Source organism: Pteropus medius, unplaced genomic scaffold (genome assembly GCF_902729225.1).
Source record: "Pteropus medius unplaced genomic scaffold, Ma_sr-lr_union100, whole genome shotgun sequence".
NCBI classification, from domain to species: Eukaryota; Metazoa; Chordata; class Mammalia; order Chiroptera; family Pteropodidae; genus Pteropus; species Pteropus medius.
In genome coordinates, this window is record NW_024349802.1 from 10,343,053 (window position 1) to 10,368,023 (window position 24,971).

The 24,971-nt window shown below is 51.5% G+C and overlaps 1 protein-coding gene across 1 annotated transcript in view; it reads left to right on the top strand.

The window, feature by feature from the left end:
• PSD2 (pleckstrin and Sec7 domain containing 2) overlaps nucleotides 1-24,971 on the top strand; it is a 114,629-nt gene that overhangs the window by 16,287 nt on the left and 73,371 nt on the right. The window contains exon 3 of the mRNA XM_039836273.1: nucleotides 4,137-4,253. The gene's annotated coding sequence lies outside the window, so the exon portion shown is untranslated. The remainder of the gene's footprint in view (nucleotides 1-4,136; nucleotides 4,254-24,971) is intronic.

Genomic DNA, 24,971 nt, shown 5'->3' on the forward strand with positions numbered 1-24,971 from the left:
GCTGGCTGGCCAGTCGGCCTGGCTGGGGTCAGCCTTTGTCTGTCTGTGTCAGTTCCCACCTTCTTGCCTCTCCAGTCTCCTCCCCACTCCCTTTCCTTTAGCTGTGCTCCTTGCTCCCACCCCCTCGTGTTTTTAGGGAGTATCTGTTCATACCCTTATGCCTGTCTGGCTCAGGGATGGCAGGGGGAGATGACTGGGGGGGGCAGAACTCACTTATAACTCCTTCTCACCCCCATGATGGGGAACACCTCTAGAATTCATGGATCTTCTCCCCATTAGATGAGGAATCGCCTATTAGATGAAGGAAGAGTGGTAGCCAGGCCTCTGAGCATCCCTGCCATTGTGACCTGAAGTTCCTCCATCAGGGATTGAGTTGGGTTGCTTTCCACTTTCCTTCTGGCCAAGGGCTCCCACCACCTCGGAATTCTCAAGCCTTGGTACACTGCAGACCACTTGGCCTATGAACTTGCAGTTGTGGGGAGGGAGGGGGAGCTGTATGTGGAGAGTCTGATTTAGTGGTCCTGTCATCTACATGCTTCCTAAGACTCCAGAGAAGGCCTTGGTTCTCTGAGGCAAGGTCTTCTCACCTGGGAGTTAGAGCTCGGAGTCCCACGGAGATTGGAGGTCATGGTGACTAGCACCCTCACTGCTCAGGCTGAGAGATTGAGAGAGGGGAAGGGACTGTCTAGCATTTCTCCGTAAGGTTGGGGCTCCATGGTTAAAAGAGTGGGCTCTCCTGGCTCTGCTACCTGTGGAAGGCAGATGAGCTAATGGTCTGTGCCTTGGTTTCCTCAATTGTAAAATGGGAATCACACTGACAGTTCCTACCTTACCAAAAAAAAATATGTGGCTTCAGTGCATGGAAAGTGCTGAATGCAGGTTCAGGTACTTAGTAACTGCATGAAAAATGTAAACTTTATTACCACTGTTATTACTTTCAGAACCAGAACTGGAACTCAGGTCTGTGGTTCAGACACTGCTTCTGGGGGCAGGGAGTCTGGCCCAACTGTCTCTGGTTCCCGAATCTGTCCTTCAGGGGCTCCACCAGGTCCTGGGCAGGGAAGAGTGAGAGTGGAGTAGGAGTCAGTCCCCTGGGGGTGGTCTCATCTGTAGGTCTTGCCCAATAGACGCTAGTGCTTTGGGTCTTTTTTACCCATGGGAATTATTGCCCCCTCACAACTCTAGCAGTTACAAATGTCCATTGGTCACTGGCTTGGTTGTGCCTAAGGGCTTGCCTCTCCTAGACCCATGTCCAGCCCTATTTCTTTGTCAAGCATCAGATCCTGCAATAGTGAGAAAGGGGCCAGGTAACTTAGTCCCACCCCCTCCCAAAGGGGACAGTGGTGGGACAGGTAGTGTTGATGCTGGGCATTCTAGGAGTAGGAATAGGATGGGAATAAGATACCCAAACTGGAGAGGGCTTTGGGAATGTCAGATCCCACCTCTCACCTTTGGAAAGGCAGGTTGAGGGGGAACTGAATGAGGATGTAGAACCACCATGGGGCCAATGTCTGTTTCATTCAGGTGCTTTGGGACTACCGGTTTCTGAAGTGTCACCGAGGGATCCTGGTCAGAATGCTGGAAGGACTTCCTGAAAACTGGGGCTACGCACTGGGGAGGGGCCTGGGGTGGCATTGAGATTCACGCTAGCCCAAATGTTCTCATGTACATTCATGTACCCATGAACATTTGCGCACACACATGCTAAACACCACATGTGTAACACACTGTGCACTAACACACAGATATGCATTTGGGCATCCAAATGCACAGACACTAATATGCATGTACGTGTGGATATCCTGATGTACCCATACACACATGTAAACACATGTGCACACATGGGCAAACTCCTAGGCATTTTCACTACCATCAGCTAATTTGTGTATATGTGGATTGTCTGTTTCCCACAAGGATAGATCTATCTTTATTCATTGCCAAGTACCCTGGAGAACAGATTTGTTCAACCTCGGGACCCACATGCCTAGTGCTCAGAAGGTGTACAATTCAGTATTATCTGGAATAGATGAGTAAATGTATAACTGTATTTTGTAAATGTATGAGTGAATAATAACCATAATGGTAGAAGCAACTACCATTTATTGAGCACATGCTGTGCCCCTAATCCTGTGCTAAGTGCTGTCTTATAGGTACCATCTTATCTAAGCCTCATAGCAACCTCATAGCAAGTACTATTAAAAGTCCTGTTTAGGCCTATGAGAACTAGGATCCAAGAAACAGTTACTACCTATATTAGTTTCCTAGGGCTGTCCTAACAAAGTACCACAGACTGGGTGGCTTAAACAACAGAAATTTATTCTTTCACAGTTCTGGAGACTGGAAGTCCAAAATCGAGTTATTGGCAGCCTCCTTTAGAGGGCTGAGGGAAGGAACTGTTCTAGTCTTCTCTCCTTGACTTGTAGATGGCCATCTTTTCCACATCTCTTCACAAATTGTCTTCCCTCTATGCATATCTGTGTCTAAATTTCCCTTTCTTGTAATAACACCAGTGGTACTGAATTAAGGCCCATCTTAATGACCTAGTTTAACTTGATTATCTCTGTAAAAGCCCCATCTCCAAATAAGTTCACATTCTGGGAAACTGGGGGTTAAGGACGTCAACATATGAATTTTGGAGAGACACAGTTCAGGCTATAACGCTACCTAAGGTCACACATCTAGGAAGTAAGGTAAGCAGGATTCAATATCAGGTCTGGAATGCCAGAGCCCACAATATCATTCTGTCATCCTACTATATGGGAGGGGTGGGAAGAGAGAGAAAGAGAGAGGGAGAGAGGAAGGAAGAGAAAGAAGAGAGAGACCTAGTAGTCACTCTTTATGCCTCCCTGTTTCCCACCAACATCTGGGTGTCTAGTGCCTGCTTGCATGAAGGACTTGGCCCTTTGCAGCCTTAGCTCACTGGCATGCTGGTAGCTTTAATGTTCCTTTGGCCATGATGTGGACACCCAGAGCCATCCCTCAGGACCCTGTTGGTCACTGCTGTCCGACAAGTCAACATTGACAGGAGTGCCTGGAGATACACACCAGGGGCCAGTGGGGTGCCTGACTCCCCCCACCAGCTGCCATCTCCGATGCTTCAGCCTCATTTCAGAGGCTGCTGGCTTTGAAGTGCTCAGCCCAGTCAGGCGGGAAGCTGGAGCCAGTGTGGGGGCAGGGTAGGGCAGTCAGGAGGCCTCTTGCATCAGCTGGGGCAGCTAGGACCAGGCAGGCCTGTACTGGTCTATGTCCACAGCATAAACCTCTCCTTGTGTTGCAAGGAGGCAGGGGAGCTGGACCTTATCCCCTCCTGTTCCTGTGAGGTTGACTGGGGACGCTAAAAAGGAGACCTAAGCCAACGAGGGTGACAAAACCCTCAGTCTGACAGGGGAGGCCCAGCCTCAATCCTATGGGGAACCCAGACTTGGGAGACAGGGCCTCTGCCTTCAGGGAGTTTTCAGTCTGAAAAGCTGTAGCTTTTCTGAGCCTCAGTTTGCCCATCTAGGAAGTGGGATGATGGTCTAGTTTTCTGTGAAGGTTGTGGGAGTTACTATGGTAGAGAAGGACCAGGACTAACTAACATGGGCATATTACCCCATGCATAACTACAGCATTTAGGAGGATAATGATGATGATGGTGATAATGATGATAACAGATAGTATTTATTGAGCACTTATTGGGCCTCATTGAATGCTGAGTACATTCTTATCCAGTTATCTCATTTAATCTTTCTACAAAGTATGGAGGCAGCTACCATTATTATTGCCATATTATAAGTGAAGAAATAGAAGTTCACTGAGGTAGACTTGTCCAAGGTCGCACAGCCAGAGAGTGAGGAAGTGGGGGTTTGACCTTGCTCTGAAGGTTTCACAGCAGGCCCTGCAACTATAAGAGGATGCGAGTCTCAAGGTGGGAGCGTAGGGGTGAAATTCTACCATGGCCAGTAATGGCCCTGGTTCTGGGGTCCCTACCCTCTGAGCCTTACTCTGGTCTTGGTGGCAGTGGCTGAGGCATATCCATGGTGGCAATGTTGTGTACTCTTCATCAAGGTAAACCTAGTGTCTGCCTCCACACTTGAATTTGGTCCTCACAGAAGCTCTGTGAGGTCAGCAGGGTGGGAATTATTTCTGTTTTGCAGATGAAGATGCCAAGACTCAGAGTGTGGAGTCAGTCTCCTATGCAAGTCAGAAGGGTGAGGCTGGTCTCAAATTCAAATCTCCTGACACCATGCAGATACTCTTTCTGCTGGAGGCAGGTAAGTGTCTTCAGGTCATTTCAGAACAAATCCTCTGTCTCCCCCTTCCCCTGCCTTGGGCTGCTGGAACTGTGACAGGGTTGGGACAGGGAAGGAGAGGATGCACATTCCCAAGAACCAACTCCCAATAGCAACAACAGTGTTGACAGTTGATGTGTACTGAACCCTCACTGGCAGGCACGGCACTTAAGTATGTTTTTGCAGTCTCAGAATTCTCAATACAGTGCTTTAGGTAGCCACTACCAGCCAGCATGAGTAGGCACAGGGAGTGCAGGGAGGAACAAGGGCAACGTTGGCGGGGGCAGATGCGAGATGATCGTGATAACTAACCTAGGAGAACAACTAGACTATAGGGACACAGGCACAGGGCCCCTTGTATCTTAACTGAGGAGCTAGGAAAGGTTTTTCAGAGGAAGTAATATTTAAGCTAAGGATTGAGAGTTCAATATGATTTAGCTAGGCAAAGAAAAAAAGGGTGGTGGTGAAGAGTCCTAGGTTGAGGGAACAGCCTAGAACCACAGAGGCCTGAAGGTAGGAGGACAGCCTAGCTCAGGAACTTAAGGATGCTAAATGTGGTGGAGGGTGTGAGGTGAGAGGGGAAGGCAGGGCATCGATTCAAGGCACTGCAGGCGGGGATAAGAGGTCTGGTCTTGACCCTGTGGTATAGGGGCCCACTGACCCAGCTTCCTGTCCCCCCTCCACATGGTACTTTCCTATCTTCAAGACTCTCTCACATCAGTCAGACTCATCCAGTACCTCTGAGTAGGAGGCGGAACAGGGGTCACCATGCCCATTCTACAGAAAAAGAAACTGAGTCTCACAGGTTATAGGGTTGGTTCACTCTACCTGGCTGGTAAGCAAGGCTTTGGGCCTGGGCCCAGACCTTTTTAGGCTGGTACTGAGCTGAGGGCCTAGACTATTTGTAGAACATCAATGTGGGTTCTGGGGTGATGTATGGGGTAGTGTGGGAGCACAGTCTGATTTGGGGAAGTAGAGAGAGGATGAGGACTCCCCCTCCCCAAAGCTCCAAGCTGGAGAGGGCCGTCACCACATTCCTCTCACAATCCATCCCCAGTGGCTGGCTGGGGGTGAGTCAGCCTGGATGAAGTCACCTGCTTCCGCACAGCCTGTGCCCCCTGACCTGGGAGGCGCCTGCCAGGGGCACCAGCCGAGCCAGAGGACGGGCTGGGCAGCTCTCCAGGTTGCTCTGTCGCAGCTGATTTAGGGGGGCTGAAGGTGTCCGGAGCCATCAGAAGCAGCTGGGCGTCTGGGGCTGCAAGGCCCATAAGTCATGCCGCTGCCCGCCTTTCCCTGCAGTGGTCCCCGAGAGGTCTGTGATGAATCGCCAGGGACTGGGCTCATCAAAATCAGTTTATGCCAAAGTGAAATTAATTTCTGTCTCTCTGAGATGAGGTGTGGGAAAGAGAAGGGCAGCTCTAGAGGCAGGCCTGTGACAGCACTGCAGGGAGTGGGTGGGATCCTCCAGTGTGGCCATAGTGGTCCCTGGGCTAGAGGCCTTGTCCGTTCTACAGAGGGGGTGACGGAAGTTTCAAAGGAGTCTCCTAGTCTTGGAGACAAGAACCCAGATTTTTGTTCTTAATTAATTCTTTCTCCCCTCCCTTCCTTTCTTTTCCTTTTCTCTAAGTATTTATTGAGCACATGCTTTGTACCAGGCACCGTTCTATGGTGGGGACACAGTGATGCACAAGGCGAAGTCCTGCTTTCATAGAGCATACATTCTGGTTGGGTAAGACAGACAGACTGGTAAGAGATAAATAAGAAAATACTATACAGAGAAGACAGCTAGGTGATAATTAAAACCGAGTAAGATGGTCAGAGAAAACTTCTCTGTGGGAGACAGGCACGCTGACCCTGGAGTTTCGAGATGATAACCCTTCAGATGTGAAGCAAAAGTTCCGAAAATCTAGCCCTGGTGGGGCTGGGGCTGGAGTAGGAGTAGGAGGAGAGCACATTTCAGGTGAAAGAACCAGCAAAAAGGCAGTAAAGGCAGTAAGGGCAGGGGCCTCCCAACCAAGCACTCCCCTGTGAGCCCAGCTGCTGACCACAGCCCCTGTGCGGCTCAGCCTGGGCCTGGCAGCATGGCGGCCTGGGGCAGGCTGGGTAAATGGCTCTGCTTCCTGGCATGTCTCTCTAACTAGGGGGAGAGTTCAGTAACTTAATATATTACTATTATTATTTTTTCCCTAGAAACAAGCATGGATTTCTTATAGGGGAATTCATAAGACTTTTTAAAGATAAAACAGGAGATTTCAAAGAAACTTTGAGTGGAGCAGCTGGCTTTGACCCAAGAATCTGCTTTCATTCTTCTAGAGCCCCTGAGCTCCTTTGCAGTGAGGCATCAGCAGCTGGGTTAGTCCTTTCCCAGCCCTTCTTTACTTGAGCCCCTCTCTGTCAGGAGTCCTCTGTGGCTCTCCATGGCCTGGTAACAGTGACAGTCCTCACTTCTTGAATAATTACCTTAGCCTGGGCATAGTTCTGTGTGAATCCTCAGAACAACTCTGTTAGGCAGAAACTATTATTATTTCCATTTTAAAGATAAGGAAACTGAGGCTTGGAGAGGGGAAGAGACTTTTCCAAGGTCCTACGGCTGATCAGCGGTGAAGACAGGAATCAAACTCACAGCCTCCCCTGTAGCCACATCCTTACTCTTACCTGCTCTTGACCCACTTTCCCATTATCCTGTGCTCCACAGGCTGACCCGACGGTCCCTTTGCTGCCCTTCAAACATGCCGCACAGGTCCCCACCTTAGAACCTTCTCATGTGCTCTTCCCTCCATCTGGAGTCTCCTGCCTCCCCATCTCTGTGTGTCACAACCCTAACCATTCTTCATGGCTTTGTTCAGCTTCTTCCTCTTCCATGAAGTCATGTGCTTAATCCCCCAAACAAGGGATTGCCCTTATCTCTCACGCCCCACAGTTCTGTTTGGGCTCTGGGCCCTTGTCACACATATTTTCTGTGCCCAGGGATTGGAGTGTGACAGAATAGAATTTAGATTCAAGTCTCGTTTTTGTCACATATTGGCTCTGTGATCTTGGGAGGGCAGCAACCTTTGTAAGTCTCAGTTTCTTCATTCATAAAGTGGGCCTATAGTGGGGAGCAAATAGATGATGAATTAGAAACACTTAGCATAGAGTCTAGTTAGCACTGAATAAATAGCAACTGTTGTTACATAGCCTCTCCCAGCCTCAGTTCTTCATCTGTAAAATGGATGGGGAAATACAGTAATTCAATGCTCTTTTGTAGAGTGGGCGTGAAAGATGACAAAGGATGTCCGAAGTGTCTGGCACACAGTCGATGTCCATTTAGAGAGGGCAGATCCAGGGGTTCATCACACACATCTCATTACCTCACAGGCCCAGCCCAGGGCTTCGTGGCTTGGAGCATATTCCTTCAGTTGACTCAGGTGAGGTTACATTTCCGTGGGATATGGCCTCAGTCAGTCCAGTCAGCCTTTACGCCCAGCCTTGTGAAAGAGGGGGGCATAACGGGTCCCCACAAAAGCTCCATCATCATTATCATCATAATTAATTTTTTGATATGTGCAACTGGCATTTTCTTCGCTCTGTGTAAAGCACTTTTGGAAAACTTTGCTGTTTTTATTGATTTGTAACCTATTATTTAAGTACAAACAGCAGCTGCACATGCAGCTTTAAGCAAAAGTCCCCAGCTACCTTCCAAACAGACTGCTGCTGCCTGAAGTCCTTTCTGAGTAGAAATTGGGGAGCTCTCTCTGTCTAGCCACCCCCCACTCCTACCCTCCCTTGGTTTTGAAGCAAATTTTCTGTAAACTCTGCTTTTTAGTGACTGGGGGTGTAGTGGGGGAAGGGGAAGACCCCAGCTCCTTTTATAGAGGGAGGTGTCATCTTCAGTGGCCTCCACAGGAGAGACCAGGTCTGAACAGCATTAGCAGAAAGGTGGTGGTCTGAAGGGCCAAGTAGGGAAATCTCCTCTGAGGTCAGCAAGGAGAGGGCTGTCCTCACAAGGCCAGTGGGGCTTCTGTCCCTGAAGACCTGCAGCCTTTCCCACCCAACTTCAGAGTTGGAAAGACAGACCGAAGTTCCAGTGGACCCCATTTTGGGGCTATTTCTCTGCAGGAGGAGGTGCCTCCTACTTTAGAAGTACAGAGACAGCCGACAAGGGGCTGGGGCTTGGTTGTGTTTCCTTTCTGGATGGCAACTGATGGAAATGGAGCCTCTCAAAGGAAGAAGCTCTGTCTTTCCAAAGTGTAACCCTTAAGTGTGAAGTCCCTGCAGTCTGTCTGGTCTCCTGGGTGTTCAGGTGTTCCACCAGTTGGGGTTGGAGCATTGGTTTGGCAAAACATTCAACAGGAGCTAGAGAAGCTGTCCAATAGTTTGGAAAATTGGATTTAAGAAGAGAGGGATGGGGCAGTAAACCCTAAGAAGGCTCTTTTTGGTTCATGGTGCCTGAGGATTCTAAGAGACCTTTGCCTGGAGAGACATGGAGACCTGGAAGCAGCTGGGCCTCCAGGTGTCTCTGTGGGGTCTGGTAGCCCCTCCTTCCCACCTCAGTTTTCCATGGCCTCATGTGCCCAGGGACAGCAGAGGCCTTGCAGTGAGTGATAAAGCAGATGATGTGTGGCCTCTGGAGGGGTGGGGTGAGAACTCCTTGGGCCTTTCTGGACAGCTCCTGCCTCCTGCCCACTTGGGTATTGGAAGTCTAGCCATCCTCATTGTGTGTAAGGTTATTTGGCCAACACTGTTTCTTGAGAATCCCTGTGGCTCAGGTTTGTGCTAGGGACTGTGCTCCTGGGTCCCCTAAAAATATATCCCCGTGGGAGCCCTCAAGGGGCTCACTATCAAGATAGGGATGCCAAACTAGTGGACAGCTGATTACATCTCAGGTCTGAGATTGGGGATGCTCATAGCAAAGACCCTTCATCTGGTCTGAGAGGCCAGGGAAGCCTGCCTGGAAGTGGCTTGCTGGGTTCCAGGGTCAGTCATGTGCCGCATAATGACATTTTGTATATACGGTGGTGGTCCCATAAAATTATAATGGAGTTGAAAATTTTCTATCGCCTAATGATGTTGCCATTGTAACGTCATAATGCAACACCTTATGTGTTTGTGGTGATACGGGTGTCAACAAACCTACTGTGCTGCCAGTCATACAGAAGTACAGCACGTACAATTACAGTAGTAGGCTGTACCATCTAGGTTTGTGTAAGTGTGTTATGTTTGCCAGTGACAAAACTGCCCAAGGATACATTTCTCAGAACCTATTTCCATCATTAAGCAGTGCACGAGTGGTTACAGCTTTACGACTTACAAGCTGTGTGACCTTGGAAGAGTATTTTAAACTTGCTGTGCTTTACTTTCCTCATCTTTAGAGTGGGAATAATAATAATACCTACTTCAAAGGGTTGTTGAGAGGATTTAATGAGTTAATACATGTAAATATCCCTTAGAACAGTGCCCACTACACAGTAAGTATTCTATACGTGTTAAATAAAAAATAAAAACAGCTACTACTTGGATAGGTAGAACTTGGCAAGCAGATGGATGGTCAAGAATGTCTTAGGCAAAGAGAACAAAGCCCTGGTTATGACAAAGTAGGCTTCTCCGAGGAACTCCTTTCTGTGTCACTGTGACTGGTAGCTACCCTGGTCTATGATTTGGGCTGGTAACTCTACCTCTCCTCCTCCACTGCCACAGCATGGTCTTGGGGCCAGAGATGCGACTGAGTCCATGCGTCTGGCCGTGCCCACTTACTTGCCTATTTCTCTGCCAGGCCTGCCATTGCCTGTGATCTGGGCGCCGGGCTGGGTGATGCTGGACATTCTTCTGTGGGCGTCTGGAGTTCTCTGTTTGGTGGGGCAGCCTAGGGGTCAGGAGTGATTTTTGGCCGAGGTGCCCTCCGAACAATGTCCTAAAGGAAAATGAAAATGTCCCCAGACAAGGAGAGGGGAGGGAACTCTAGACAGATGGAACAACCTGTGCAAATGTTGGGAGGGAGAGATTCAACTCAGAGAAGCAAATAAACCTTTGGCGGAGTTTAAGCTGTGGGCCTGGGAGCCTCTTTGGTCGGGTTTTTATCAGGCAGTTTGGATTGTCCTCGCCTTGCCCTCTTGCCTCGGTAGGGTTGGTGGCCTAAGAGGTTAAAGTCCAGTCTTGCTCCAGGGCCAACCCAGGAACTGGGGGTAGGGGCCAGTTGCCCTGGTCGCTCCCTCCCACTCCAGAGCTGGGAGGGTTTGGCAAAGCAACAAGGCAGCCTTTGTGTCCCTCTGTGGGTCTAGGCACGTCTGGCCCAGCCTAGGCGGCTGCTGGTTTCAGTGCCCTGTGATCCAGGCCAGGCGGTGCAGGGCGGGGCAGGCACTGCATCCTCAGGGTCCCCAGTGTGGCTGTCTTGTATCCCCTGCACCCTCACCAGAGCTCCCCAGGTGGGGATGCCTGTGCCAGGAGTATGTGGGGATGTGGGGGGCTGATGGTGTGGACCCGGAGAGGTGGTGGGAGGGTGGGAGCCAGTGCCTTTGAAGGCTCCTGTGTGCCACAGCATGTGCCTGAGGGTTCCCCCAGTGTGAGTCTGCATTGGGGTGAGGATGTGCTTCGGGGTGTGAGGATCTGGGCTGGAGCACATGAGCAGCCCCCAGCCTGCTCAGAACAGAGCACTGCTGTCTCTCTGTGCAGCGCCAACAACGAGGCCTCTCTCTTGGCGCATAATGTCCCCTCTGTATTGTCTGCTACACAGTGGTGACGATAATTTTAAGGCCCAAATCCTTTTCGTAGGTGGTGGGGGGAGGATGGAGGCCGTCTGGGAAGGGCCAGAGCTCCTGGGCTGGGTTTCAGCCCTGCGTGCGGGGAGGCCTGTCGTGTGTTTGGGGCCTCCCCCTACATACCACCCCTACACGAGCAGCAGAGAGAAGTTGGGGACTCCCATAAGCTTTTGCCAGACCCCCACCCTGAAGTCACGTGGCCCCACCTCACTCCAAGTCCCTCCCCCCAATCCCAGCCCAGATTTCAAGGCCTGGGGGCCAGGACCTCCTCAAACGAACCAGCTCTGGTAGCTCCTTTTGGTCACTGCCTAGCTCTGGTAATGCAGATATTTCTTCATGTCTACACCTAGTCTTTCCTGCTGTGGAAGCACTGGACCAGCAGTTGTCAACCTTTGTTCTCAGGACTCTGTTATGGGCTTTATAATTATTGAGGACCCCAAAGAGTTTTGTTTGTGTGGGTTATAGCTATCAAGATTTACTATATTAGAAATTCAAACTGAGAAAATTAAAAATATATATTCATTCATTTAAAAATAGCTAATAATTCCATTACATGTGAACATAGATAGTATATTTTTATGAAAAATAACTTTGTTTTCTGGAACAAAACAAAATTAGCAGGAAGAGTGGCATTGTTTTGACATTTTTACAAATCTTATTAGTATCTGGCTGAATAGAGCAAACAGCCCCCTTGGGGTTGCATTCTCAGATCTGCTTTGGCTTCAATCTGTTGTGATATATTTGGCTTTATTTTTTATTGTTGAAGTATATAAAGAAAATCTGGCCCCACACAGCTTTCTGGTGGGAAAAGTGAAGAGTATTTTCATAGCTTTTTCAGATAATTTGATACTACACCAAAACTTGACACGTGGTAGTTTCTTAAAGTTCAGTTACCAAGTAGAATCTGAAACCCTACCAATGAACTTTTCATATTCTGTTACATTAAATTCTATTTGTCTAGCTCCCACTTTGAATGGATCTTTTGCCCATGCATGATTTTTTTTTTTAATCCATGCATGATTTTTATAATGTCAAGTACTGGTCATTTAGAAAACATTAGTTCACTGAGTTATACAGATCTCTCAAATGTTAACACGTTTCATTATATAATCATATCTGATATTACCAATTTTATTAGAAATGTACCAAGAAGCTGTCAAGCTTATTTTGACCTATACAAGTATTCTAAAATTCAGATTTTCACATTAAAAAAAATCCAGAATTATATCATTGGGAATAAATACTAGTTGTTTTCCTTGATGTGACAGGCTTACTTGATTATTTTTGAGTGTATCTCTGCCAGATAGCCAAATCTAAAGTCTGTCAGTCTTTCTGGTCAAGTAAAAATGGTGTCACATTAAAAAACCAGCTAGTTCAGCTCATAACTCAAACAACTGCACAAGTGCTTTTCTTTGAGGCAACAATCATACTTTGATATGTTACAGAAGTGCTTTATGAGAATTTCCCATATCATCATATACAATGTTAAATTAATGTGTATGCAAGATTTAGTAAAATTACTAATTTTGCTGTTTCACTTCAACAAGGACATTCTTAAGTGACACATGCTTTTTTTTTTTTTAAATGGAAGCTCTTGACAGTGACAAACACAAAGACTCCTAGTAGAGTTTGGTGTCACTGCTTCGATTTGTGCGAAGGCACCAACAATTTCACCCAGTACTGCTTTTGTACCAAAATGCAAATCTCAACACAGTAAAAACATCAAATAATGTCTTAATATTATTAGTAAAATAATGTTAACCTCACCTACCCCTGAGAAAGACTTGGAGACTCCCAGAGGTGCGTGGACCCTGCTTCAAGAACCCCTGTGCTAGGTTATTCTGCCTCATACTGTGCTTAGTGGTGATGGGCCAGTGTCTTACATATTTCACTGATTTGGACACTGAGGCCCGGAAAAACTCCACTTGAGTCCTCCTTTCTTATTCCAGTACCAAAGTGAGAATTTTTTTTCCTGGCAAGAGATTAGGAAGGCTTCTCAGAGGAGGTGGCATTGAATTGATGGATGAGCAGTATGCGAAAAAGCGAGGGTGGGGCCTGGGAGTGCATTCTTGGTGAAGGGAAAAGCACTGGTAAAGGCCAAGGGAAGAGAACACAGAACGAGGCCAAATAACTAAGGGCCTTGAGTGCTAGCCCGAGGGCAATGGGTGCCACAGAACAGTGTTGACAAAGAAGGTGATGGATGAGATGTGCCCAGAGACAGAGGGCCAGAGAAGAGGGCCCTGGACCTTCACCAGGAGGCCTTCCCAACCCGGCTAACCTCAGAGCTGTGTCCTTAGGGTGATTTTGACATGACCATGACATGACCACCTTTTATGACCAGGGTAGCAGAGTGTGGTCTGCTGTCCAGAGCCACCTGCTGAAAAGTGTCTCCACAGGTTTCTGCACTGACAGACGGCTTCTCTTTCCCTTTGTATTGGCTTTTGTGGTGACAGTGACTAGCCTCACCCAGTTTCTTGTGCCACACATGAATGTGAAGGTAATGGGCAGAGAGGTACACGAGGGGAGAGACTGGTAGTGGTAGCATGTCAGTATGTGATGAGGGCCTGGGCCCAAGTCCTGTGAAAGTGGGGACTACAGAGCTGACCCTGAGAAGGAGCTGCCTTCCGCTCCACCCCAGGCCTTACCTGCCCTTCTCCTCTTCCAATTGCCTTGTGTCCCTGCTGTATTCGTCCCCTCCGCCCACGCTGCTGGGACTCAGCTTCTGACCAGGTCGTATATGGGGAGACAGACCTCAGTTTCTGTGCAACACAGGCCTCTCCACCCTACTGTGGACATCAGTGCTTCCAGGTTGGGTATCTGGGCCTGTGTGTGTGCCACACACGTGTTCATGGCTGTGCTATGTGACTGTGTGGGTACATCTTGGGCCATGTGTGTTTATGATTGTGGAGCATGATGTGCTCTGCAATGTGGATGTCTATGAGCTTATATACCCTGCTGTGCCCCTTGAGTCATGTGTATTTTTGTATTTGTGCCTTAAGCTGGGTGGTGTATATTTGTGTATATAGTTTTGTATATCTTTTGAGGATGTTAGTGTCATTATGGTGGGTATGTGTTTTTGTATGATGGTTCGTCAGTATATATCTTGGCCCAGCTCCAGGAAAACGCCCTCTGAGGTGTGCGTAGGGGGTCAGGGATTGAGTCAGGATAGGAAGCCCATAGCCAGGAGGTCTGACTGGGACAGGACATGTCCTCACCTGCCCAGAGAGTACTATAAGCCCTCAAAGAGCCCCTGTCCAGCTTTACCACTCCTGGCCTGTCAGGATGGGTGGTTGGAAAGAGGGTCCAAGGGAACCAAAACAACCTCAGCCCACCTCCCACACCTTGCTGGCACTTGAGCCTAGTAGTGGCAGCTCCAGTGCCCTGGGCCTATCCTCCTAAGGCTCCGAGTACTTTGTGTGGTGGAGGTTGGACAGGGGCCAGAGACACAGCTCAGTTTGGCTCTTATGGCCAACTTCAGCTTGTAGTAGACCACAGAGGCAGGGCTGGCCCCAGGCCTTGTTGAGGCTGGGGCTACTTGGAGGACCAGCCCCACCAAGCCAGGCCTTATGTTAAGTTCATTACACGTGTCATTCATTCAAATATTTATTGAGCACGTGCTCTGTTCCAGGTCTTGCTTTAGGTACTGGGATGTAACAGTCAGTCACCTTACCAAATTAGTGGAGGAGAGGGGATACTGCTGTTGTGCGTTTCATAGATGAAGAAACAGATCCCAAAGTCACAGCCAAGCTGAGATTCGAAATCAAGCCTGTCTCATGCCAAAGCACCCCGCCCTCTGCCCTTGATACTCACAATTATAGCCTACATGCCTATTGAGGTAGGACCAGCAGGGCGAGGGGGCGGGCAGTCAAGCTTGGCTAGCCTGGTACCCCAGGCTATTGACTGATGCAGGAGAGTGGATATAGCAACTAAATAGCTCCTAGTTGCTCTGCAGGGAAGGTGGGTTGTCTGGGGTGGTCCCCCAGAGGCTGCACATGGAGGTGGTCAGGTATGGGAAGGGAGTGGTGGATGTACCTTGTGTCTCCAAGGTGCACTGGGATCCAAGGGAACACCTCCTGTCTGGCTGTGTGATGTGGGATGGGCCCCTGCTTCACTGTGAGCCTCAGCTTCCTCATCTGTAAAATGGGCACAATAGTTGCCCTCTCCCAGTGGTACAATGCTCATGGCATAGTACCTGCGTGCAGTAGGGCAACTGGGGGGATGGGACAGAGCTGAAAGTTGGCAGATCCTCCCCAGGGCTTTCTGTTCAGCCCCGGGAAATGGGTGGCAGGTAGGGAGGAGGAGGAGGAGCAGATGTGCCTGCGTCTCACAAGAGCAGCCGCATTTAGCCACGGAGTCAGGATTGAAATATTCCTGAGGGAGAAGAACCCTGAGGCTTCAGGGCGGCAACAGCTCGTCAGTGGGGAGTGGGGAAGGGATGTTGTCACCATCTGCCTCGTGTCTGTCTGCGACTAAAATAATACTGGGGTGAGACTCGCCGCAGGCACGGACCCAGCCGCAAGGTTCCCTGCGAGAGGGAGGGGCTGGGGTGCTGGGAGGCTTGTGGGGGGCTCTGCTTCCTGCGTGCAGGGTTAGGGGATCCCCAGACCAGGCTGGGGTCTGCTCCAGAGGGGAGACCAAACAGTAGCTAAGATCCCAGGAAAGCAGGGCAACAACAGAAACACAACAAGAGGGACAGACAAATTGCCTGATTCAGCTTCCATGAGCTGATCCCGAATATAGGAACCAGAAAACGTAGCAAGAAGCTATTTTAATTTCAGCCGACGTATAAATTTTGGGCCTATGGTTTACTGTGGTTTTTATTTTGAATTAAATATGGAGGATGCACCATCATCTCAGAGCTCAGAGCTCTGGGGATGGAGTGCCCGCATTTCCCACTGGGAACAGTAGTCACGTGCCAACTACCTCTAAGTGTTGACACCCCTGGGCCTGGGCAGGTGCCCCTTCTGATTGAGACCTGGCTGGGAGCCTGATGCTTGGCCTCTGGGAGGTGAAGCAGTCACGTCTGTTCTTTTGCTGTGGGTCTCACCAGGCACGAGCTGTTGGATATTTTTATTTTTGCAGAGAGAACAGACCCATGACCTCAGCAGTTTATTTTAACTGCAGAAGTACCCTAACTGCTGGTTGCTGTGTGCTGACATGGTGCAGGGCTGTCAGTTCAGCAGGCAGCATGTGAACACCTACTATGTGCAGGCCCTGAGCTGGGACAGGCTGGGTCAACTCTTAGCATACAAGACCAGCCACCTGGGTGCAAGGGAGGGTGATGGGGAGGTCAATACGTTGGTGCAGGGTATGGCAGGAGACCACGGCTATCATCCTGGAGGAGGTGGCAGATGTATTCAGCCTTGAAAAGAAGACAGGAGGTGACAGCAAAGGAGAATGGGGAAGATGCCCCAGGCAGAGGGAACTGCGCATACATAGCTCACCTCATAGTTGCTATCTCTTTGCAGCAAGGGTATCTGTATTTCAATCTTAGGTTCAGTGCGGATCCCTTTCTGCAGACCAGACCCTATGCTAACTGTTTTACCTGTGCTTTCCCAGTCAGTCCTTACCAATATCCCATGAAGTTGGTCTGCTTAGCGCCCATCTTACAGATGAGGAAACTGAGGCTCAGAACTAGCAACTTGAGTAAGTGGTAGAGGCATGGCCTTGGGTTACTGTGTGCCACTCTTGCACAATGCCCTCCTTCAGTGGACAGCAACTGAGCATCTGCTGTGTGAAGACCCTGAGCCAGGGTGCTTCCTGGATTTAGATCTCAGCAGCACACTCCAGAGTATCCTCAGATGGCTGGGGTCTCTTATCTACATCTGGGCAGAGTGGCCAAAAAGACCTCTCTCCAGGGTGTGTGTGTGTATATAGGGGAGAGGGATGTAGGTAGGAGCCTGGAAAGCTCTGCTTTACAACCTTGAGAAAATCTCTTCCTCTTCTGAGCCTCAGTTTTCTTATCTATAAAATGGGCTACAGTATGTGCTGTGCAGGCCTCTGGTGAGGATTAAATTTTGAAAGCCTGTGTGAGTAGTCCTCTATGAATTCACTGAGCCCCCAATCAGGGCTGATTCTCCTCAAAACACTGGGAGAGTGATCTTCCCGGAACAATCCAGCCACCAAGCTTTCCTTGTAGCTGACAGGCCCCCTGCCACCACAGCAGCCACCACCCTAAATTATTCAGGACCCTCTTTGCCTCTGTGACAGCCCCTCCTCTTCCCCTGCACACCAGGCTGTTGGCCCCAGCCTCTGAGCCTCTGCCAGGTCTCTGCTGACCTTGGAACCCCAGAAATTCAGCCTGTTAAGGTGGGGCTGTGAGTGTGAGAGAGTGACAGTGAGTGAGAGCACGAGTGTGAGTGTGCATGACAGTGTGTAAATGTGTGAGTGTAACTGAGGGTGTGAAATGTGGCTATATGAGTGTGAAAGTGTGTGAATATGACTGGGAGTGACAGTGTGAGTGTGTGTGATGGTGTGAATGTGAGCGTTAGCATATGTATGAATGTGTGTGAGTTTGTGTGAAGATTAGTGTGTGAGTGACAGCATATGTGTGAGTGTGATATACTGTGTGTGAGTGAGGATAGGAGTGTACCTGGAGCCTGGGCCCTTCTTAGGGGAGAGAAGCCAGGCTCAGAGAGAGGATCCCTCTGTTCAAGAGTATACTGTGATCTGGGAGTCAGATTCCAGCCTGAGGAGGGAGGGGGTTCGCTCACCTCTACTTCCAGAGTCCCTTAGGGTTGGGTACAGGGAAGGAGGCAGAGGTCTGTGAAGAGGGTATGGTAGTATTTGGTTCATAGACAGGACCTAGAGTCTGCTACCCTGCAGGGGTCAGGCCACTGCCAGACTATTCCTGGTGTGTGGTGTGTCTTATTTCCTTGTGCATTGAGACCCTCAGAGGAGAGGCAATGGCCTCCCACTAGTCTGTTTGCTCCCCTGAGGCTGGGAGAGCTGAGAGCCCCTGTGGTGGGAGGTTGGGACCGTTCTCTTGGATCTGTGGCCAGGTGGCAGCCCCCCAAGGTCTTAGGAGGGTTGAGGAGAGGGTGGGAGTCTGCTGACACTCTTGCTGGAGGGCCCCCACCCATAGACAGGAAGGACAGAGCAGACCTCTGTCTACTTGGCCTTCCAGGCCTCTGTGGCAACCCCTCCCTTCGTATTGCTAACCAAACCTACCCACACACTGGTCCTGCTTGTAGGGTCACTGTTTGGTGTGTGGAAAGATGGAGTAGCCAGGGGGTGGGGTGGGATTTAGGAACTGGGAGCCAGCAGTGTGTGGAGGTTGCGGGGTAGACTATGGTGTGAGTGGTGAGGTCTGTGTGTTTGTGTGAGGATGTGGGTGACTAAGTTTACATTTGTATCTGTGAGTTTGTATGTGTACCAGCAATATACGTGTGACTGTGCTTGTGTTTATCTGCAAGTGTGTGTGTGAGTACCTGTTGGTGTGACTAGATGAGCATGTGCAGTCTGTATTTTAGAGCGTATGTGTGTAGAGAAGCATGCTGTTTGTGTGAGGAGGGTGAGAGATGATTGATGGGAGGGACATGTTGGGTGCCATACTCAGCCCTACAGCCTCATCCTTCTTCAGGCCTTCTTGGCATGGCCTGACAGCCTGTCTGACTATGCTGGGACCATGCTGCTGGGAGTGTAATTGCCTGGCTATGGCTGGCACAACCTCAAAGCCCTATGAGAGGAGAGCTTCAGGTAGCGGAGGTGAGGCAGGGTGAGAGACCTGGTTGTTGAAGGGGACACAAAGAACTGGGAACAGAGTGAGAGTTGCTGGAGCCTGATGCCTGGGTCCAAGTCCCAGCTCTTCTACTCACTGAAGTGAGCTGGGCAAGTCATTTTCCTCTCTGAGCCTCAGTTTCCTCATTAGAGCAGTGTGGATTATCATGGTCATGACACCTTGGGGTGCAGAGCCTGCACACTGAGCATTACTCAGCAAACACCCTATGAGCTTGCCTTCTCTTGGGTCTGGGAAGTTGACCAGTTGGGGGCTTGGACACTGGCCTGCTAGAGGCAGTGGAAATGCCTCTTCCTCCCCTTGCCCGGGGCCCAAAAGGCCTGACTTGTCCCTGCTGCACCTCTCCCATTAGAGGGATATGTGTGTACATACATGTAGAAGGCTCACAGGAGCATAAGTTAACAGGTTATTCTGTCCATCCCCTTGAATTCTGGGAGGGTCAGCCCCCAGCCCAGGGAGTGTTTTCCATTCCTCTACTGCTCCCATGGTCAGAAGCAGGAGTGGAGCAAGTCCTGCCTGTCTCCATTCTGGCCTCACTTTCTCCCTCTATAGAGTGAGGCAGGTAGGGTGCACTTGGTGGGAGTTCTGCTGCCAGGTCCTCAGAGTTGGCTAGCTCCCCTAGTACCCCGCACCCGCTCGCCTACAGAGCTGCGGCCTGGGCAGCTGTCCGGCTGAGTGGGTTAGCAACACAAGACAGATGGCGAGGGATTATCTCAGCTTCTCAGAGTGCAATGGCGGCAGCAGTGAGGGTGGGGGTGGGGGAGGCTCACACCCTCCCTATGTGTGTATACATACACACACACAAACGCATGCATGTACACGCAGCTCCCCACTGCTGCCCCAGCCCCAGCCCAGCCTATTTATGAGGGGGGCAAGGAGGCAGGAAGAGAGATTCTGAGAAGTGGTGAGAACCGTGAGACTTGGCAATCTTGTTCCTGTCCACCTCGACTCCTGGACCACAGGCTGAACCAGCTGGGCCGCTAAGAAGGCTCTCCCAGGCTCCTTCTGGACTCTACCCCTTCTTCTAGGGTTTCTCTGCAGCTACTTCCACTGAGAATGGTGTGTTCAGGAGAGCATGTGCTTAGAGTGAAGCTTGAGGCTCAGAGATGTGTGAATTGCACCCAAAGTCACACAGCAAGTTTGGCATATCAGTAGGCTCAGCTCTGGGGTTCAGGAGGTGGCAGAGTCTCAGATATCTTGGCACTGATATAGGGCCCCTAGGTCTTCTGCAAACAAGGTGTATTTGCCCCAGCACTTGATGCTGCTGCTCAAGGTCCCACGGGGGTATGTACATAACTTGTCACAGGAGCAACTGTATGCACACAGGACTCAGGCATCACCTCTCCTTCACATATGTTTCAAGTTCTGGATGAAGGCTATTTGGAGTTGAGCGACAGAGCTGGGTCTCCACGCTATGTCACTAAGAAAGAATTGGGGTGTGGTTAGAGCCCCATAGAGTGAATTCTCTCACCTGTTCCCCAATTCGTCATACACAGATGATTGGAGGGGCTTTCTCTCCAGCTTCAGCCACAGACTCAGCACCACCCCCCATCCTCACTTAGATTCCCTCTCCTCTTGCCAGGCCTGAGTCATCTGTACTGCACCCTGGGGAGGGGTGTAGGCCGGAAAGTAGGCCAGATTTGAAAATGGCAACCCCATAGGACCCTTTTCCTAGCATGAGCCGGAGAGGGAGGACAGGGTGGAGCCCCCATCACAGAAATTGGTTCTTCACTCATAGCTGCCAATGTCCAGACCTCTCCTCCCTCCCCAAGAGTGACTCACTCCTGCTGAACCCTAGAGTGGGGACTAGGGGCAGTGCAAGGCTGCTGGGGTGGCCTGGCCTCCCTCTGCATGTAGTAAACCCATTCTTCTAGGCTCCTGAGGCATCAACTTGTCACTGGGCTCCCTTGTATTCTTGTGTGCCTGTCTAGGACTCATGGTCATGCTGACCTGGCAGCCAGCTGGGGAACCAATTGGGCCTACCTTTGAAGCTGCATTATTTGCACGCTTGCAGAACTTGGTGAACACCACCATGTTCTTGTCACAGGTGAGACTCTGTGAACCGCAGACTTCCCATCCCCAACCCAGGCCAGCCCCTGTCTCCTCCCAGACTCCAGTCCAAAATGACCCCTGACCATACACACATCTGGATGGTGTATACTAGCCCCTACTTCAGGCCAAGCGCTACCTCTCACGTTAGTCATCTGTATTGTGAAGGTTGGGGAGACCATGTCTAAGCTCCCATCTTCTTTCAGAGTTTGGCCTGGGTGGGGGGGCCTTCATGAATATGAGAGATCTGAGGAGGGTTCCCCCTCACTCTCACCATTGGGACTTTTCGTCTTAAGGTTTCAAAGAAACATTCTAAAGAGGCACGGTGAGAGCCAATCAGCGAGCCCATGTAAATGAGGGCTCGCTGATTGGCTATCTCTTTCACGCCCTTTACGAAACTTCAACTTCATCAACTCAGCAAAGATTTTTTCCTCCGGCCTCTAGCGCCAGGCAGGAGGCGGGGCCGAGGTCACTCGGACCATTCCCCTGCCGCAGGCTGCCTGGCCCGCCAAGTCTGGCGGTTTAGGGACAGGCGTGGGCGAGTGCGTCGCTCGCTCGGGCGCGGGCTCTCGGGGATTTATTCCGGCACAGAATCCCCGCGGGGGCGGCTCAGGAAGTGAGCCCCCTCCCCTTCTTTGTCGGACCGCTGCAGAGCGGACTGCAGGCCGCGGGTATCGAGCTTGGCTGGGCCGGATCGATATCTGCCCGCTGGACTGATGCGCCAGAGAGTCGGCTCGACAGGGCGGGTTCTGCGGCAGAGTGATGGCCCTGCAGCCCCCCGCACCACCCCCACCTCATCCCCTTCACCGGCACTCCCGGGGAAACAGAGGCGAGGAAGTGCGTTGGGATTGAGGGCACGGCCTGGGGCGGCGACATTCCCGTGTACTGGGCCGTGCGTGACCCTCATGGTGGGGGCGAAGGTAGACCCGGCTGCGCCCTGCTTCCCAGCCTCCGTTTGTTTCCCACCTCCCCATGGTTGCCACGCAGTTCGACGTCGTCTCTACCTTGTGCCTGTATCTCGTCCCCTCGTCCTTTCCTTCGCATTCCTCCTACTCTGTGTCTCCTCTGCCTCTGAGGTCCCTCCCTCCTCTCGGTGTGGGTGTCTCTGTGTCTATCTCTACATCTCTGTCTCCATTTCTTTCCCTGCCTTTCTCTGTCTCTAGCTGTCTCTGTCCCTCGGTCTCAGCTTAGGTCTCTCCTGCTTCTTGCTCATTTTTGCTTTTCTCTCTTTGTCTATCTGGCTCTCTCTGCTCTCCCTCCCCTCAACCCCCCCACCCCCACCCCAACACACACACACACCTCAGAGTCCTGTTTACGACATCCCCAGGGCTGGCTGGCAGGTGGGCGGGGCTGCAGCAGAGAGGGGTGAGGGAGAGAGAGGCAGCCTTCCCCCCCGCCCCAGCTGTTAACCTTCACGCTTCAGGCCTCTGCGGATGGCAGAGGAGGGGGAAAGCCCAGATGCCAGCTTGGCGGAGGTGACCAGGAGGGGGCTGGGGGCTGCCCCTCCCTCAGGGCTCGTCTCTGGGGAGATCTGGGGCCGGAAGGCGTGCGACAGAGGGCGCCTCCGGCAGAGAGAGGCTATTGGCGGATGAGTGGCCTCCCAAAGGCTTTTGCTGGCCGGGCAAGTGCCCAAAGGAGCCTCTGAGCGGGGGCCCGCCCTGCCCGCGGCCGAGCCGGACGTGGGGGCCGGCGTGAGAATCCCGCCCATCTGTAAGCCGGCCTCACGCCGTCAGACCCAATTTATCTCGCCGCCAAAGTTTCACAGCCATCTGCTCCAGTGGAACGGCTTCCAGCGCTGGCCCCACCGGGCCCCCCAGCCAGCGCGGGGATGTTTTCCAATACGGCAGTATCGCAGTCCCCCCACCCCAAAGCAAGGAGGGGGTGTGGAGAGAGGCGGCAGAGCGCGGTGCGTGGGGCTGGCAGGCAGCCCTCTCCGGCAAGCGAGCCGACCCTGAATTTTAAGCGATTGATCAGGAAGCGCAGGCCGTTCCCATCACTTAGAGCAGCCAAATGCGACGGCGGCAGGGATTTCAAGGGGCCTTTGCGGAGGCGGTAATGAGGTCACCGTCACCGCGCCTGCCCGCGGGCAGGAGGGGGCGAAGGCCTGCGGGTACACGTGTGTACACAGGCCTGTGAACATAGCCACACCTGTATCCACGTGATCCCCGGGGCCCCAGCACTGACCGAGGGAAACAAGGCATTTGGATATGAGCTCATCACTGTCCCATCGCTTCCCCGCCCTGCTCCCCCGTCGCCTCCCCCCCCGCCCCCTCCCCGCCTCCGGCGGGGTCAGACCAAGTTAGAATTTAGCCTCTATCCCATCCAATATCACCTCAGACAGCTTCAGCACAGGGAACCCCAATCCTCGTCCCTCTCTGCTATCTACCTAAAATAAAAACACTTGGGCACCTGCCCACTGCACTTCCGAACAAGCCTGCAGAGACAGATGTACCCCAGGCCCCAATCGCATAGGTGCATACATTCCAATTACACATCTGACTTCTATGTTCATCATTGGTACACTCCCGACCACCCCCTCACACATACACAAACATGAACACTGGAGCTTCACCATTCTCAGCCCAGCACACCCCGCCCCTGGACGCACACATGTGCACACTCGCTCCCAAGACTTGGAGCTTGCTGCTGTGTCCGCGCGCGGGTGGGCGCCTTCCCTGCCCACCAGGCAGCGCGAGTGCAGACCTCAAAGAGAACAAAGGCCGGGCGGGTGGGAGCGGGGGGGGGCGGGGAGGGGGTGAGCCCCCTGCCTTGTCCTTCTTGGCGATGTTCGTCTGTCTCTGCTCCACGGCCACCGCATCGAGCGGCTCTGATTGCCGAGTAAATCACCGCGATGATCTGAATAATTATCGTCTCCTGAAAAGGGAAAAAACAAGGGAATAAATAAACAGGAGGGAGCAGCCACCTGATTCTCAGAGCCCTGGATGGAGGGCATACATCAGGATGGGTGTCAGTGGTCCCCTGCAGATCCTAAGGACTTCCTTAGGATGCAGTGCAGGTTGGGGCAGGGTGGGCCTCAGGGCAGAGTTCTTCTGCAGAGGTGGCAGCTAGGGTCTGGTCTTCTCTCTTTATTCATCTCCCCAGGATAAATCAGTCCAACCCCCAGTTGGCCTCTCCCTGCTCTTCACAGTCAGGCCTACCTGCCCCGTAGAGCTCCCTCAGTCTCTAAGGCTTGGCTCCAGCCTATCTGCCCCCAGGAATGTCCTCTCCTTTCCACTCCAGTTTGCCTGACTCCTATCTCTGAAGTTCATCCCCAGGCTATTTCCTTTGGGAGGTTCTTCCTGACTACCCAGCCCTCCAGGATCCTCCCCTTCCAACATTCCACAGAGCCTGACTGATTTGGTGGTGTTCACCTGGTCTTCTCAGCTGGATAGAGAGCTTTGGTGGGAAGCAGCTACGTTTTAAACAAAATAATGATAATAACAACAATAGCAGTGACTACCCCATCCTGAACATTACTGATGTACTGGCCCCATGCTTAAACATCCTCTCACCATGGATCCTCGCTCAGAATTCTGTCTGGAAAGTATTCCCATTTTACCAATAGGAAAACAGGCTTAGTGACAGTGAGGCTTGGCCCTGCCCTTTCCTCCAGGATTGAAATGCTGGTCATCTTCTGGATCCTTCCCCTAGAACCTACAGGTCCCAGCACCATGACATAAACATCTTAACTTCATCCTGCCCATCCCTGCTCCTCCCACATCCCTCATCTCTGTTTTTCTATCCTCAGGAGGGGTACCATCTATGCACTATGACCCCCCAAACCCCCATAGGGCATGACCCTTTCCCATAGCCCCAGCATCAAAGGAGGGGCAGCTCAGCCTTATGCTTTTCCAGCTTGAAATGGTTCCAGATGTGGGGACTGCATTGGCCTGAAGAAGGCACAGGGTTTGGCACATGGCTAGGTTTCCTCCTGGAGGCTGCCCTGAGGGAGGCCCATCCACCTCCCACTCCTGGCACCTGGTCGGTAAATGGGAGCAGAACAAGCATGGTTCAAGGAGGAAGTCCCCCAGGAGGCTGGGGAAGGAGGTCCCTTTGTGGAGGCTGGGTGTCTGGGACAGGAGAGAAGCTGAAACTCATTGTGGGTTTGCATTCTACCCTCTGTGTAGGGCAGGCTGCTGGATCTGTGGTCTGGGGGCCTTATCCATGACTGGGCTCTCC